A 17,711-nucleotide genomic window follows, 5' to 3' on the forward strand; every position below is an offset into this window, starting at 1 on the left:
ACAACAGTGTTACCCCTTATGTTTTTTTTCATGACGACCAATAAAAAACAACAGTGTTACCCCTTATGTTTTTTTTCAGGACGACCAATAAAAAACAACAGTGTTACCTCTTATGTTTTTTTTCATGACGACCAATAAAAAACAACAGTGTTACCCCCTATGGTTTTTTTTCATGACGACCAATAAAAAACAACAGTGTTACCCCTTATGTTTTTTTTCATGACGACCAGTAAAAAACAACAGTGTTACCCCCTATGTTTTATTTGATAAATATCAACAGTGTTACCCCTTATGATTTTTTTCATGACGACCAATAAAAAACAACAGTGTTACCCCTTATGTTTTATTTGATAAATATCAACAGTGTTACCCCTTATGATTCTTTTCATGACGACAAATAAAAAACAACAATGTTACCCCTTATGTTTTATTTGATAAATATCAACAGTGTCACCCCTTATGTTTTTTTTCATGACGACCAATAAAAACAACAGTGTTACCCCTTATGTTATTTTTCATGACGACCAATAAAAAACAACAGTGTTACACCTTATGTTTTTTTTCATGACGACCAATAAAAAACAACAGTGTTATCCCCTATGTTTTATTTGATAAATATCAACAGTGTTACCCCTTATGATTTTTTTCATGACGACCAATAAAAAACAACAGTGTTACCCCTTATGTTCTTTTTCATGACGACCAATAAAAAACAACAGTGTTACCCCCTATGTTTAATTTGATAAATATCAACAGTGTTACCCCTTATGTTTTTTTTCATGACGACCAATAAAAAACAACAGTGTTACCACTTATGTTTTTTTTCATGACGAACAATAAAAAACAACAGTGTTACCCCTTATGTTTTTTTTCATGACGACCAATAAAAAACAACATTGTTACCCCCTATGTTTTATTTGATAAATATCAACAGTGTTACCCCTTATGTTTTTTTTCATGACGACCAATAAAAAACAACAGTGTTACCCCCTATGTTTTATTTGATAAATATCAACAGTGTTACCCCTTATGTTTTTATTCATGGCGACCAATAAAAAACAACAGTGTTACCCCTTATGTTTTTTTTCAGGACGACCAATAAAAAACAACAGTGTTACCTCTTATGTTTTTTTTCATGACGACCAATAAAAAACAACAGTGTTACCCCTTATGTTTTTTTTCATGACGACCAATAAAAAACAACAGTGTTACCCCTTATGTTTTTATTCATGGCAACCAATAAAAAACAACAATGTTACCCCTTATGTTTTTTTTCATGACGACCAGTAAAAAACAATAGTGTTACCCCTTTTGTTTTTTTTCATGACGACCAATAAAAAACAACAGTTACCTCTTGTGTTTTCTTTCATGACGACCAAAAAAAAACAACAGTGTTACCCCTTATGTTTTTTTTCATGACGACCAATAAAAAACAACAGTGTTACCCCTTATGTTTTTTTTCAGGACGACCAATAAAAAACAACAGTGTTACCTCTTATGTTTTTTTTCATGACGACCAATAAAAAACAACAGTGTTACCCCCTATGGTTTTTTTCATGACGACCAATAAAAAACAACAGTGTTACCCCTTATGTTTTTTTTCATGACGACCAGTAAAAAACAACAGTGTTACCCCCTATGTTTTATTTGATAAATATCAACAGTGTTACCCCTTATGATTTTTTTCATGACGACCAATAAAAAACAACAGTGTTACCCCTTATGTTTTATTTGATAAATATCAACAGTGTTACCCCTTATGATTCTTTTCATGACGACAAATAAAAAACAACAATGTTACCCCTTATGTTTTATTTGATAAATATCAACAGTGTCACCCCTTATGTTTTTTTTCATGACGACCAATAAAAAACAACAGTGTTACCCCTTATGTTATTTTTCATGACGACCAATAAAAAACAACAGTGTTACACCTTATGTTTTTTTTCATGACGACCAATAAAAAACAACAGTGTTATCCCCTATGTTTTATTTGATAAATATCAACAGTGTTACCCCTTATGATTTTTTTCATGACGACCAATAAAAAACAACAGTGTTACCCCTTATGTTCTTTTTCATGACGACCAATAAAAAACAACAGTGTTACCCCCTATGTTTAATTTGATAAATATCAACAGTGTTACCCCTTATGTTTTTTTTCATGACGACCAATAAAAAACAACAGTGTTACCACTTATGTTTTTTTTCATGACGAACAATAAAAAACAACAGTGTTACCCCTTATGTTTTTTTTCATGACGACCAATAAAAAACAACATTGTTACCCCCTATGTTTTATTTGATAAATATCAACAGTGTTACCCCTTATGTTTTTTTTCATGACGACCAATAAAAAACAGTGTTACCCCTTATGTTTTTTTTCATGACAACCAATAAAAAACAACAGTGTTACCCCTTATGTTTCTTTTCATGACGAGCAATAAAAAACAACAGTGTTACCCCTTATGTTTTTTTTCATGACGACCAATAAAAAACAACAGTGTTATCCCATATTTTTTTATTCATGGCGACCAATAAAAAACAACAGTATTACCCCCAATGTTTTATTTGATAAATATCAACAGTGTTACCCCTTATGTTTTTTTTCATGACGACCAATAAAAAACAACAGTGTTACCCCTTATGTTTTTATTAATGGCAACCAATAAAAAACAACAGTGTTACCCCCTATGTTTTATTTGATAAATATCAACAGTGTTACCCCTTATGTTTTTTTTCATGACGATCAATAAAAAACAACAGTGTTACCCCTTATGTTTTTTTTCATGACGACCAATAAAAAACAACAGTGTTAGCCCCTATGTTTTATTTGATAAATATCAACAGTGTTACCCCTTATGATTTTTTTTATGACGACCAATAAAAAACAACAGTGTTACCCTTTATGTTTTTTTTCATGACGACCAATAAAAAACAACAGTGTTACCCCTTATGTTTTTTTTCATGACGACCAATAAAAAACAACAGTGTTACCCCTTATGTTTTTATTCATGGCGACCAATAAAAAACAACAGTGTTACCCCCTATGTTTTATTTGATAAATATCAACAGTGTTACCCCTTATGTTTTTTTTCATGACGACCAATAAAAAACAACAGTGTTACCCCCTATGTTTTATTTGATAAATATCAACAGTGTTACCCCTTATGTTTTTTTTCATGACGACCAATAAAAAACAACAGTGTTACCCCTTATGTTTTTTTTCATGACGACCAATAACAAACAACAGTGTTACCCCCTATGATTTATTTGATAAATATCAACAGTGTTACCCCTTATGTTTTTATTAATGGCAACCAATAAAAAACAACAGTGAGTATTATGTTTTTATTAATGGCAACCAATAAATAACAACAATGAGTATGATGAAAAAGATAAGACCAATGCTGCATTTTGATAGTATTAGTCAACTGAAATTGTCCTTTTAAAGTTTTGATTGAAAAATACTAATCTTGAAAATAACCCCTATGTTTAATTTGATAAATATCAACAGTGTTACCCCTTAAACAACAGTGAGTGTTATGTTTTTATTAATGGCAACTAATAAATAACAACAATGAGTATGATGAAAAAGATAAGACCAATGCTGCATTTTGATAGTATTAGTCAACTGAAATTGTCCTTTTAAAGTTTTGATTGAAAAATACTAATCTTGAAAATAACCCCTATGTTTAATTTGATAAATATCAACAGTGTTACCCCTTATGTTTTTTTTCATGACGACCAATAAAAAACAACAGTGTTACCCCTTATGTTTTTTTTCATGACGACCAATAAAAAACAACAGTGTTACCCCCTATGATTTATTTGATAAATATCAACAGTGTTACCCCTTATGATTTTTTTCATGACGACCAATAAAAAACAACAGTGTTACCCCTTATGTTTTTTTTCATGACGACCAATAAAAAACAACAGTATTACCCCTTATGTTTTTTTTCATGACGACCAATAAAAAACAACAGTATTACCCCCTATGTTTTATTTGATAAATATCAACAGTGTTACCCCTTTTGTTTTTTTTCATGACGACCAATAAAAAACAACAGTGTTACCCCTTATGTTTTTTTTCATGACGACCAATAAAAAACAACAGTGTTACCCCTTATGGTTTTTTTCATGACGACCAATAAAAAACAACAGTGTTACCCCCTGTTTTATTTGATAAATATCAACAGTGTTACCTCATGTTTTTTTTCACGACGACCAGTCAAAAACAACAGTGTTACCCCTTATGTTTTTTTTCATGACGACCAATAAAAAACAACAGTGTTACCCCTTATGGTTTTTTTCATGACGACCAATAAAAACAACAGTGTTACCCCCTGTTTTATTTGATAAATATCAACAGTGTTACCTCATGTTTTTTTTCATGACGACCAATAAAAAACAACAGTGTTACCCCTTATGTTTTTTTTCATGACGACCAATAAAAAACAACAGTGTTACCCCTTATGTTTTTATTCATGGCAACCAATAAAAAACAACAGTGTTACCCCCTATGTTTTATTTGATAAATATCAACAGTGTTACCCCTTATGATTTTTTTCATGACGACCAATAAAAAACAACAGTGTTACCCCTTATGTTTTATTTGATAAATATCAACAGTGTCACCCCTTATGTTTTTTTTCATGACGACCAATAAAAAACAACGGTGTTACCCCTTATGTTTTTATTCATGGCAACCTATAAAAAACAACAGTGTTACCCCCTATGTTTTATTTGATAAATATCAACAGTGTTACCCCTTATGATTTTTTTCATGACGACCAATAAAAAACAACAGTGTTACCCCTTATGTTTTATTTGATAAATATCAACAGTGTCACCCCTTTTTTTTTTTTTCATGACGACCAATAAAAAACAACAGTGTTACCCCTTATGTTATTTTTCATGACGACCAATAAAAAACAACAGTGTTACCCCTTATGTTTTTTTTCATGACAACCAATAAAAAACAACAGTGTTACCCCTTATGTTTTTTTTCATGACGACCAATAAAAAACAACAGTGTTACCCCTTATGTTTTTTTTCATGACGACCAATAAAAAACAACAGTGTTAAATATGAACAGTGTTACCCCTTATGTTTTTTTTCATGACGACCAATAAAAAACAAAAGTGTTACCCCTTATGTTTTTTTTCATGACGACCAATAAAAAACGACAGTGTTACCCCTTATGTTTTTCTTCACGACGACCAATAAAAAACGACAGTGTTACCCCCTATGTTTTATTTCATGGTGACCAATAAAAAACAACAGTCTTACCCCATATGTTTTTTTTTCATGACGACCAATAAAATACGGCAGTGTTACCCCTTATGTTTTTTTTCATGACGACCAATAAAAAAGACTGTGTTACACCTTACTTTTTTTTTCATGACGACCAATAAAAAACGACATTGTTACCCCTTATGTTTTTTTTCACGACGACCAATAAAAAACGACAGTGTTACCCCCAATGTTTTATTTCATGGTGACCAATAAAAAACAACAGTGTTACCCCATATGTTTTTTTTTCATGACGACCAATAAAATACGACAGTGTTACCCCTTATGTTTTTTTTCATGACGACCAATAAAAAAGACAGTGTTACACCTTACGTTTTTTTTTCATGACGACCAATAAAAAACGACAGTGTCACCCCTTGTGTTTTTTTCATGACGACCAAAGAAAAACAACTGTGTATGTAGCCTATGTTTTATTTGATAAATATCAAGTGCTACCCCTTATGTTTATTTCATGACGGCTGATAAAAAACGACAGTTACCCCTCATGTTTTTTCCATGGTGACCAATAAAAAACAACAGTGGTAGGCCTACCCCTATCGACGTTTTTGCGGGGATCCGAACCTGAGCTGTTTAGAGTGTTAACCTCCGAACTTATCAATGCACCATCAAGACACTGAATAATATCAACACACTGGTTATACTTGACTTTATAATTTGCATGAAATAGAGACAAGAGTTTTCCAACAGAGTACATCAAGCCACCACGAACCACGGACTCCTGAGGGTTAGCTCACAGCTCTCTCCACTTCCCATTGAGATTTGTAATTTAAATAAGTCTGTGGTTATATGTGACAATATATAACCACAGACAATATAAATTAAAGATATTGTGTTATCCACAGAAATTGAGCCGCGGTCTCCAGTGGGTTAGGCAGAGTGCACTCCACTGCACCACTGAGGCGATGCCAATACAATGAAGAGGATATACATGACATTAAAATGTATATGTGTATTTCTATTATTTCCCTTATGTTTTTTTTCATGACGACTGATAAAAAACGACAGTTTTTTGGATATCGCTCGTTCCACCGGAGCGATATCCAACACACTGGGCAGGAAGGAGAGTATCCAACTCAAGTGTTAAAGGATGCAAGTGTTAAAGGAGAATGTTTGTCAAATAAAACACTGTTTTATTTGACAAAGCCAACAGTGTTGCCCCTTATTGTTTTTTTCATGACGACCAATAAAAAACAACAGTGTTACCCCTTATATTTTATTTGACAAAGACAACAGTGTTACCCCTTGTGTTTTTTTCATGACGACCAATAAAAAACAACAGTGTTATCCAGGGAAGCGGGAAGGTTAGGTTTGGTTTATGTTGGTTTTAAAGATTTGTTAAAATGGTTACAGGCTCCAAGTTATTGTTGCAAGCTGGAGTAATGGGTTGGGTTCTGATATCTTCAGTCTTCTTTCATTCTACTCTCCTGAGCTCTGCATCTTCATCACATGAGGGTTGCTTTACTGATGAGGGTGTGGTCTGAGTGAGCAGAGGTACATACTGGGATACAGAGCTGTCTGAAGTCTACAGGTCTGTAGACTTGCATGATTGTTTGGCCTTTTATGGCTCAGTGGTGTGTGTGTTTGGGTTTGACATGAGATGGAAGATTTTTGAGCATCGCTAGGGTTCTACTGTGTCTGTGTCTCTCACACCTGGCATGGGGTTGTACGTGCCTGTCCTGGGTTCTATGTGTGTGTGTCCGGCTTACTTTGACAATGATAATGTTCATACGGGGGTCTGTGTGATTGGCTTGGGATATTGGAATGGTCAACTAAATCATACCTGATGGACGGCCACACGTTTACTTACGTAGACTTGAAGAGCCCTGAGCGACGCTCCGGAGCGATATCCAACACACTGGGCAGGAAGGAGAGTATCCAACTCAAGTGTTAAAGGATGCAAGCGGCGTGTTCAGATCAGTGACTTCAAACTAGGACTACACCAATCAGGGTCAATGGAGGATGGACACCAAAAGGAATTCCACAAGGAGAGTCTGACGTTGGAAAGGGACCTAAATGGATATTCAAGATGACCTTCAGACCCGTAATGAGACGGCTCTTCCTACCTTGCTGGATTGATTGAGAGCCCTGTGGACAGGACTACTAGCTGAACGATTGGTTCCCTTAAATCAGAACCAATCCGGGAACTCCAGCTAGTGCGCTCTTCGAGCTGAAGTTGTGCTCTTCAGCTGTGGAGGTTAGGAAACCTTCACTGGGGCTTCAAGGTGTAAAGATGAGAATGTTTCAAAGTGTTCCATGGTACTCTGATGAAGACCGTTGTTGTGTTCCACTGGCTGAGAGGAAGAACCCAAACATCTTCCTCTTGGCCTTTCTCCTCTGAGAATCCTGGCGCCATCTTAAAGGATATTCCAGCTCATGTAACTGATGTCACGACAGATTCTCAAACACTTGGTTTCTCCTGAGGGGAGTGTCTATAGAACTGAAGACTTCAGACAGCACTGTATCCCAGCATGCATCTCTGCTCACTCAGACCACACACCCATTAGTAGGCTGCAACACTCTAGTGATGACGATGTAGAGTTTTATAAGTAACGAGGGAGCAGACTAAGGTGATTAGAACACAATGGAATGTCAAGTCTGTAAATCTTTAAACCATGAAGATGGTTGGATAGTTCAGGAATATGGCTTATTTTTATTATGGGCAGTCCTTTTACTCAGATGCCCACTTCTCACTGGAGCTGTACATGTGTTGGCTGGCTGGCATGATTTGCTGTTGGTGATGAGGCGGTCAGGGTGACGTTGCAGGGCAGTGGTCGGCTCTCTGTGAGCTCAACGTTTAGATTTGCTCTGTATGGTTTGTACCCTGAATAATCTAGATAATTGTAAAATGTAGACACGGTTTTGTATTTAATGATTCCAGGATTTTAGGTTTAAAGTTGTTGTGGGACGTACATGGTAGTTTGGTTCTTTGTATGGTTTTGAGTGATACACTTGTACACACTGGGTGCATAATAATGTAAAGGTACACTGAATAGTAGTAATGACCAACATCAACAAACAGATCTCCTCAAGGTAAGTCTATTGGCTGTGTTTTAATGAAGACTATCGCTGGACTTCAGGATCTTCCTCCGTTCAGCTCAAGGTGAGGCGCTGGTTCTGTTTTTTCTTTGGTTGGTTCCGTCCGGAATGTTCGGATTCCGGTCGGACGGTTTGTGCTTCCCGCCGTGGAAGGTTCTGAGTGTGGTTACTTGATTTAGTCCCAATGGTTAGAACGTTGTAGCCTTGACCACAATAAGAAACCACCTGGCAGTTAGTTGGACGGGAGTCCCCTGAGGGAATCTTGCGGAACGTTCTGGATTGTAATTGCGTAACCTCGAGCCGTTGCCAACGGAAACAATTTTTCAGTCGGTTTCCATTGGGAATTGTTGCCCCCTATCTTAAACAATTTAAGTTTGATATTAAATACATACGGACACGTACGTCAAACAATATGTTGATAATTTCCGATGGTTGCGCCGTACTTTTAACCACGATGACGTGACGGGACTCTCACTGCGTAGAAAACAGCGTTCTACTATTTTTGACATCAGGGAAGGCTGAAAATCATTTCAAGGTGGGAGATAATTTGACATTTCTCAACGGAACCCAGCACCTGAATATGGTTGATTATATTTGATTTAATATTGAAACTGCTTAGCGATCTTTGTTACTTCAGCTTTTGTACGTTCTAAATATCTGCTGTCATTAATTGCCACAGAAGTTAAACCCTACCCAATGGAATGACGTTAAACAACGACTTTGGTGCAGAGTTACCAACTGGATAATATCAAAGCTAAAATAATGGCCGTCATTCCCAGATGTTACAGTAGAAGATACTCTAGAACTGTACAAGGTTAAAAAGGTAACATGTAGTTTGTTCCAAGGTGCCTGCCTCCTCACCCAGAGCAAGACCTCCACCTCCTCACCCAGAGCCAGACCTCCACCTCCTGTCAGAAGTCCTCCAGAACAGGTCAGTTATAAAATAATAATTCAATTAATTGCGTAACTCGGTTTCGGATGAGTCAATTGATATTATTGTTGAGCAAATGCTGATATAAACCTGCTGCTGTAGCTGAAAGGCGAGGCTGAGAGGCTGGGGACCGGAGGCTTGTGGTGCCAGGGTGGACCGGAGACTGAGGCTGGAGACCAGCGGCCTGCAGCACCGGACCAGAGGGTAACCATCACCAAGCTCATCTGAAACACTAAAATCCACGGTAGTTTAGGTCTGGTTTTGATCATCTTATGACTTTAAATCTGTGCCAAGCTGTGATTTGAGTTAATTCATACGGGGGTTATGCAAGAGTCATATGAGCCATCAATGTTACTAGTTCTGCTACGACCGTAGTCTGCGACAATCTGCAGACGTTGTCTAATTTAAGTGTTTATATTTGTCTTCCAATTTACAATTGAACCTCAGATGCAGGAGGTGGGGTGTGTTGCGTCCCCAGGTGATTTACTGCTGAGACCAACTGTGTTTGTAACCAGACCAGGAATACATGGCTGAAGGAGCTGATGGAGGAGCCGTGCTGAAGGAGCTGATGGAGGAGTCGTGCTGAAGGCCCTGCCTTGTGGAGGAGCTGGTGGAGGCCCTGCCTGGTGAAGGACGTCTGTCGTGGGGTAGATGGAGCTTGACTCTGAAGTGATCATCACACTCAGTGCCACTTCTCGTACTGCTACCACAAACTACCGGCGTTTGTACCATATATACCAGACGACTACATCTGTTTTTACCACATGTTGAAGCAAGACTTCCGCTGTTTGTTCCAGACCAGGACTCTGTCTGAGGAGAGCTGCTGGAGGAGCTGAGACGCTGGAGGACGACTAGGAATCGACCAACAAGGATTCCTCGTAAGTTTGTATTTACTTACATGGTTGACTTAAAAGGCAAAATACACTTTGATATAAGTTAACCAACTACCGATGTGTTTTCTTACTAGAACGTGTTTCTGGTAGGGGAGCGGTGATTCTGGAGGATGACCATCACTCTACCAACAAGGATCACAAGTTTGTAATAACCAAACACACTGGAAATAAAGGGCTGAAAATTAAGACAAACTACATTTTCTTTGTTTGTTACCAGACTTTAGGGCCAGACTCGCTCTGTTTGTTCCAGACCAGGACTCTGGCTGAGGAGAGCTGATGGAGGAGCCAAGACTCTGGAGGACGACATCACTCCACCAACCAGGATCCTAAGTTTGCCTAAAATAAACAGTGGACTTGTTGTAACGCAGGATTAGTTTGTCCAGTACAAGTTACGGCATACTATTATGGTTGTTTACCAGACAAACTACAACTGCTACTTTGTTACGCGCCATTAGAGCCCAACTACTCCTGTGTTTGTGACCTTACATTAGAGACAAACTACTACTGTGTTTGTTACCTGATATTAGAGACAAACTACTCCTGTGTTTGTTACCTTGTATTAGAGCCCAAATACTCCTGTGTTTGTTACCGTACATTAGAGACAAACTACTCCTGTGTTTGTTACCTTACATTAGAGACAAACTACTACTGTGTTTGTTACCTTACATTAGAGCCCAACTACTTTGTTACCTGATATTAGAGACAAACTACTACTGTGTTTGTTACCTTACATTAGAGACAAACTACTACTGTGTTTGTTACCTTACATTAGAGACAAACTACTACTGTGTTTGTTACCTGATATTAGAGCCCAACTACTACTGTGTTTGTTACCTTTCATTAGAGACAAACTACTACTGTGTTTGTTATATTACATTGGAGACAAATTGCGTTTGTAACCAGACCAGGAATCTGGAGGAATGATGGTGAAGCCGTACATCTGGAAGGCAAATCCTGAGGACCACCAGTACTCTACCATAAAGGATTCCTCATAAGTTTGCATTATCTGGACTAGGTAGGGGGTTGAGTGTTCAACTCTCAAACCAATGGTGCGGGGTTCAAGTCCTCAGAATACAGTGATGCGTCCTTGAGCAAGGCACCCAAAAGCCTGCCTGATCCTTAATGACTTATCTTTGGTTCAGATAATGTTGCATCTTTTGAATTTTGAACCTAATCAATGCCCTTGTTTGGTCCGGGCAGGCACACCTGAGCTGAACCTCACCTGATATTGTTTGGTCGGGGATAGACACACCTGAGCTAAGCCCGCCCTGATCCTGGCATCCTAATGGTCCCGTCTCCTCAGTTCATCTGAGCCTCGTCCTCCAGAAGACCTGCTGAGCTCAGCAGTCTGAGGCTGATGGATCAATGACCTCCAGTGGGAGTGATCTTCTTGACCCCACATGTAACCGTGTGCTTCCACACGCCTTTCCCTCACGTCTGTCACTTACCTCACTACTTCACTACTCTCTCCTGCTTCCTCTTTTCTTCCTTCTCTGTGGTTCAAACCTTTACACTGAAGGCGCGTCTTCCTGCCCTCAGAGGGTTTAGCGTTAGGGTTGAGAGTCAGAGTTTAGAGTCAGGGACAGAGCTGGTCAGGGAGGACTGCTTTTACACAAACCTCTTCTCTTGCTTTCGGAATGGTGGTGACATTTTGAAAAGATTCATTTGGGAAAATGTTTTCCTCTGCTTTCCTTTACAAAATTGTATTAAACTTCTGTCAAGTGTTTTTGTTTATATATTAAAATCCCACATTGACTTCTACATGTTTGGTGCGGTTCATTTAATTGTCCTTTAACTTGGTTAATGTCAAGCTAAACTCCTGCATTACATTTAATATACGTGATTGTTATTCAGCAATGTTCACATAATCCATTTTGTAAAAATATGAAACCTCCATATTACTACTAAATTCAAGCTAATCATGTATTTAACAATGTACATACTGCCCCGCAGGCCATTCTCTGCTACTACAACACGTTCAATCCGCCAACCCGTCTCATTCCATTGTACTATAGCTACGTTGGTTCAAACGGAAAATGTAGTTTGGTGTGAGACTGTTGTCCAGCAGAGGGAGCTGTCATACACCTTAATTATACAGGAATGTCTGTGTATTTACATTTTAAACTGTTCATGGGCTGGTCTAGTTTGTCTGCAAATAACTCTGCCTCCAGCAACAGGATTGGTCGAAACATATGAAGTGAAAGAAATAAAAGCCCAGTTCACCAGATCTGAGGTCAGCTGCGGTCAGATTTTGGATTATGAATGTATTGAGTGAACGACGTCTGAGCTAAATATTAACCACCTGGAACTTGGTTTCCTGGAGCTCGGAGGACGGAGGGACGCGTGTTTACCTGGTCGATTAGGCCCTGAACGCAGACTCTGAACTCAGACATCCTAATCATCACAGACCCTGTGTTTAATTACCTCACCTAGCCCCTAGCCCCAAATATAATTTTTGGGTTAAAATAATAAATAAAAGTAAAAATATTTATAATTATTTATAAGTACTAGCCTAGTCTAGATACTCCTTCTTGCAAGCGAATAAACAGTTTAAAAACATAACCTTTTTACCACCTCAAGTGAATTAACCTATCCTATCCCCAGTCAGATGTGTGTGTGTAAAGTCTGTCTCACTTTAGACATTTGGGGATAAGCAGCACAGCAGTCAGGTAGCTGTTTTAATCTATAATAAACTGCGCAATTTGTTTATTTAGGTGAAGCATTATGACATTTTTTTGGCATTTTTATTTTCCGTCTGGTCTAAGCCCCGGATGTTTATGAAACCTAGTAACACCCCTGGCTTAAGGAGTGGACCCATCAAAAACTCATTTCACAAACGCATGTTTTTGCAATCAGAATTAGGTTGTTTCAGTCATTAGCCAGTGACGTCAGTGGGGCTGGCAAGTGGAATCACGTGACAGCACTTGGACGTTGGATGTCCATGTCCTACAAGCCGCAGCGAGACATTATAGACTTTTTGCGCCACTGTGTGTGTGTGTGTGTGTGTGTGTGTGTGTGTGTGTGTGTGTGTGTGTGTGTGTGTGTGTGTGTGTGTGTGTGTGTGTGTGTGTGTGTGTGTGTGTGTGTGTGTGTGTGTGTGTCTGTGTGTGTGTGTGTGTGTGTGTGCGCGAGCACAGGTATGCTTAACCTGCACCACTGGCACTAACGCTTAATGTAAAAGTCGACCCATGTGTTTAGAAGGAGCGCCTTCCTAGCTGGACAAGAAATACAACAAACAAACACATAGTTATTTTAGTTTTAACATTGCTTTAATTTTCATAATGAGAGTTTTCTTCTATTATGATTACATCTGGCAGGGCACTATGTGGCTCAGAGTGGGGTATATATAGGCCGTCATGTAGATCTTAAAGGTCCCATGGCATGAAAAATTCACTTTATGAGGTTTTCCAACATGATTTATACGAGTTCCTAGAAATTACGTTAGGTGTAAAACGAACACTAGCTATCCTGCTCTGCCTTTGAAAAAAAAAGCTCAGACGCGCCGATTTGGATTTAATCCCCGGGGACATGTTACCTCCCCTTTCTCTGCTTTGCCCAATGAGCTACGATCGTGCAAGCGCCACAAGTGTGTATGTGTGTGTGTGTGAATACACACACTGTAACGCAAGTGTTGTACACTTCTTTGTTATTTGGATAACCGTTCTGCTGTTGGTGTTATGGCGCATAACACGTCGGGTTCTCTGACGTCTCTGGTATTTCCACAACTAGACTCGTAGTGGGGGTTATCTCAGCCATGGTTGAGAAGCAATCGGGGGGAATGGAACTTTGGCTTTGACTCCCTGAAGTACATGAACCGCGACATGGAGGAGAGAGGGATTGACCGCGGGTGTCCCCAGCCCGAGCCCTGCTGCCCGCTGCCCTCTGCCCCGGTGCCCGTTGCCGAGGCAGTGGGGAAAACAATCGCGGGCAACAATCCCTTTCTCCTCCATGTCGCGGTTCAGTCTACTTCAGATTGATGTGGAAGAAGCAGAGACGTCGGAGAACCCGACGCAGTCATTTGAGGTTCATAATATCGTCTGGAGGCGCAGACAGATTTTGGCCGTGATAATATATATCATGTGATATAGTTATCTATGTATAATATGATATGATTTAGATATAGAGCTCCAGGACTCCCGCCGGACCACCCGGAGTGTTCTAGAATATTTACAGAACATGGCCAAGAGCTGTGTGCATCTCGCTATTGCGATACATCCACTGTAAACACAAGCGCATGGTACTGTGGCCGCAAGCTGCTCAGTCCCAAAATTAGCTGGAAAGCTCATTGTGGGACTGGCTCGTAGTGGCTGTAATTCTGCACCAAGGCTGAATTTCTTGAACATCTTCAAATACTGTATTAAGGGCCCCCTTATTTATATAGCTTCTTACCGATTATCAGAGCGTAATTTAATGTGCAGGTAGACTTGCGGACAGGGTGCAGAGAAACAGTGCCACCATGTTAAGATGAGGGCATCATATCCCACCAATCACGGGCGAAGCTCGGGCGCGCCACCTTGTGGTGGCCGCTGGTCGCCCTCAAAGGAAAAAATATGGAATTAAAATAGTAATTAAAATTCCTAATTTTAATTACTTCCTAATTCTGGCGTTGTTAAAAGGGTGTTGAATTTTTGGAAAACTTTTATTTTGAATTTAACTTGCTTCTTTATTGAAGTAAACTATGGGTAAACTAATATTATAGGTGTAATTATTACTATTATTCAGGTAATATCAATATCTCAAGCCTATCCTAAGTTTAGAAACTCCAACACCAAAGATTTGGTTTGTGAAATAAAGGTATTTCAAAATCATCAAAATCATAAAAATATATTAATAATTTGTTATTCTTGTCATGTTGTCATTCAACGCCATGAATATGTCACCCACTGTTGTGTTATTTGGCAATGAAAGGGAGCATAACATATCCTCATGTAAATCTTCTTTAAAGAAATATTGCACATAGAGAAGCAGTATTGCTTTGTGATCCAAGTCTGTTGATTCATCAACTTGTACCACGCAGAGACTTACTGAGTCTCTCAAACATTGTCCGTCAACATTTTCAGCCATGTCATCAATCCTCCGAGCCAGAGTGTCAAAAGTGGAACTTTGGATACCTTATTGACTGCAGTCTCTGCAAACAGCTGGCAACAGATGTCCTTGGTGCACGTAAAATGATTTCCTCTCCGATTGCAGAAGGCTTCTTGGCCTTTGCAATACAGTTAGCCACAAGAAATGATGAAGGAAGAGCAGCTGTCTCTACAGATGAGATGGCTTTCCAAACCTGGCTAGCTTGTTTACCCTTCATACGCTCAACTATTAGACCGGTTTATCCTATCGGACTCTAGGTATGGGAGACGTTTCGGTGGCGTCATTGCCTCATTTAAAAGTGCCTGCCCACAGGCCACATACAGGGGCCTAGCTGCATGTGAGGTATCTGTTGCAACAAAGCCAACAGAGGAAAATGACTCGTCATATCCTCTGTTGAAGGAGGCTTTTATTTTCTTTGCATTTTCTTTGCTGACGGCGGGGGGGGGGGTCACCAAAAGTGCCGGAGCCGAGGGAGCAACGTGAAGACCTGCACTCTGTGTGGGGTCCGGCCACGCAAGGGAACATCCTCCACCGACGTACCGAGGAGAGCAATCTGCCTCATTAAGTTTCTTACTGGCCTCCGTCCTTCCTGCCCTTCCGGGGCTTTGCCTAGACCCGATTATAGCAAGGCCTGCTCGGCCCGATGCGGCCCTGTTGGCCCTTCGTAGGAGTATGTCCGCAATGTCTATCATCCACCTGTTGGGGCTGATGGCAGCTGCCCACCCCGTGGTCCCCCTGGGTCTGCTCACGCTACACAGACTACAGCGGCGGTTTGCTCGCCCCACTAGCCCCCCCGATGTGCCAGGACGGCTTCTGAGAGGTTGATCCGGCAGGGGACAGACCGCCAGCAGTGGTTATCAACACTATCCAGAGGGCCTGTGTGCCTTCCACTTCCTTCCACTTCGCGGTGGAGTGGGGCGCTTCCTCTAAGCGGTGTGACAACTGACAGCTGTCAAGATTGATGGTTTGGTAAAAAGAAAAAAAAAATGAAAGAAAATTGTTGTCTATTGGACGTTTATTTAACAATATATGTACAATATGTACACATTGTTTCCAATATCTAATAATTATTTTTCAGAAAACTGCCAAATTGGAGTTGGAAGAAAACCCCTCTCATCCTGACCTGACGTCGCCAAGTCTGTCCTGCGACCAGTTTTGAAAAATGATATAATTTAATTTACATAATTGACATACTGTATAATCTGATTTGATTCTTCAACATAAGACCAAATTGGAGTTGGTTGAAAATAGTTCCCATCATGACAGGTGGTCCATATGACCTGGGTCGCCACCATGGTCCTCATGTTGGGCCGTCACTGTGGCGTGGATGTCGGGCGTGGTCGGTCGGTTGGATGAATGAACAAGCTGTGCTCCAGGGATAAGGCTACTTGACAGTCTTAATACATAAACTAAATCTAAATTGAGGCTGTCTCTGAATGATAACATATTGACAAGTGTCAATATTAATCTAAGCATGTCTTGCAGGATGATGATTAATACAGTGAAGGCGAGTGGAAAACATTTTCTAATTTTCTATTTTTCTAAATTCCTCAAAGATAAGACATGTTGCTTCCTTGGTCCGACAAACACATGCTCTTAAATTCCCCATACATTTTTCGACCCCAGTCTAACGTGCCAAAGGCCCGGCTTATAAACAAACATTAAATTAAAACGCTATTATTATGTATGAATATATTGAGATCTATAACCTATGAATTATATTTATATTTATTTGTTTATTTCAGTGCTGTTGTGATTCATCAAGCCAGACAGTGACAGACGGACAAAAAAATTAGCGTTCTAAACACTGTATTTTGTAGTTTTACTACTTCATGTGCTGTTGTATATAGATATACTGTATATATAGTGTAAATAATACGACAAAATACTCAGCTGCCTGAGATTCCTTTTATAGTATGTAACACATTGGACATTGGTTCTTTGGTCTGGAAACGTTGTTTGGCTTGAAAGTAAACATTTTCGCAGGTTGGTCAGGTTTAAACTGGCTCTAGGTATGGTTGGAAGAGGGAATGCTCATTATTCCCTGCATGCCATGGCAGTGCTGGAGTTCGTTCCGGTTTATTAGGGTGGGCCCGTTTGAGGAGAACTAACTTTTATATGTACCTAATAGCCTTTTTCTGACCTTTGGGAGAAGATGACAAAAAGCAAGATAGACAGGGATACAATTAAGTCTTTCAGCACAATGCTGTTAAGATAGATGTAAAACAAGGTAATCCTTGTAGACCCTTTGTGGTGGGACGTACGGCGTCTGGCCTGCAGGGGGAGAATGGGCATGTTGGGAGCACACCGGATCTGCTGGGTGGATGGGTCTGATTGCGGGCAGGTGCCCACAATCAGACCAATCAGGGACTGTGTATTTATGTGACTATTTATCTTGTAATGAGGAGGAGCGGGAGCGGAGACGAAGGACTCGAGCACATGGACTA

At 39.6% G+C, this 17,711-nt stretch overlaps 1 long non-coding RNA gene across 1 annotated transcript; it reads left to right on the top strand.

Annotated features, from left to right (window-relative positions):
- The first annotated feature begins 8,706 nt into the window (after positions 1-8,706).
- On the top strand, positions 8,707-10,304 carry LOC130376941 (uncharacterized). Its single transcript, XR_008894106.1, has 5 exons — positions 8,707-9,286; positions 9,389-9,490; positions 9,802-9,933; positions 10,084-10,164; positions 10,254-10,304. It is a non-coding gene; the product is annotated as an uncharacterized LOC130376941 (long non-coding RNA).
- The last annotated feature ends 7,407 nt before the right edge of the window (positions 10,305-17,711 follow it).

This window comes from Gadus chalcogrammus, chromosome 23, assembly GCF_026213295.1.
Source record: "Gadus chalcogrammus isolate NIFS_2021 chromosome 23, NIFS_Gcha_1.0, whole genome shotgun sequence".
NCBI lineage: Eukaryota > Metazoa > Chordata > Actinopteri > Gadiformes > Gadidae > Gadus > Gadus chalcogrammus.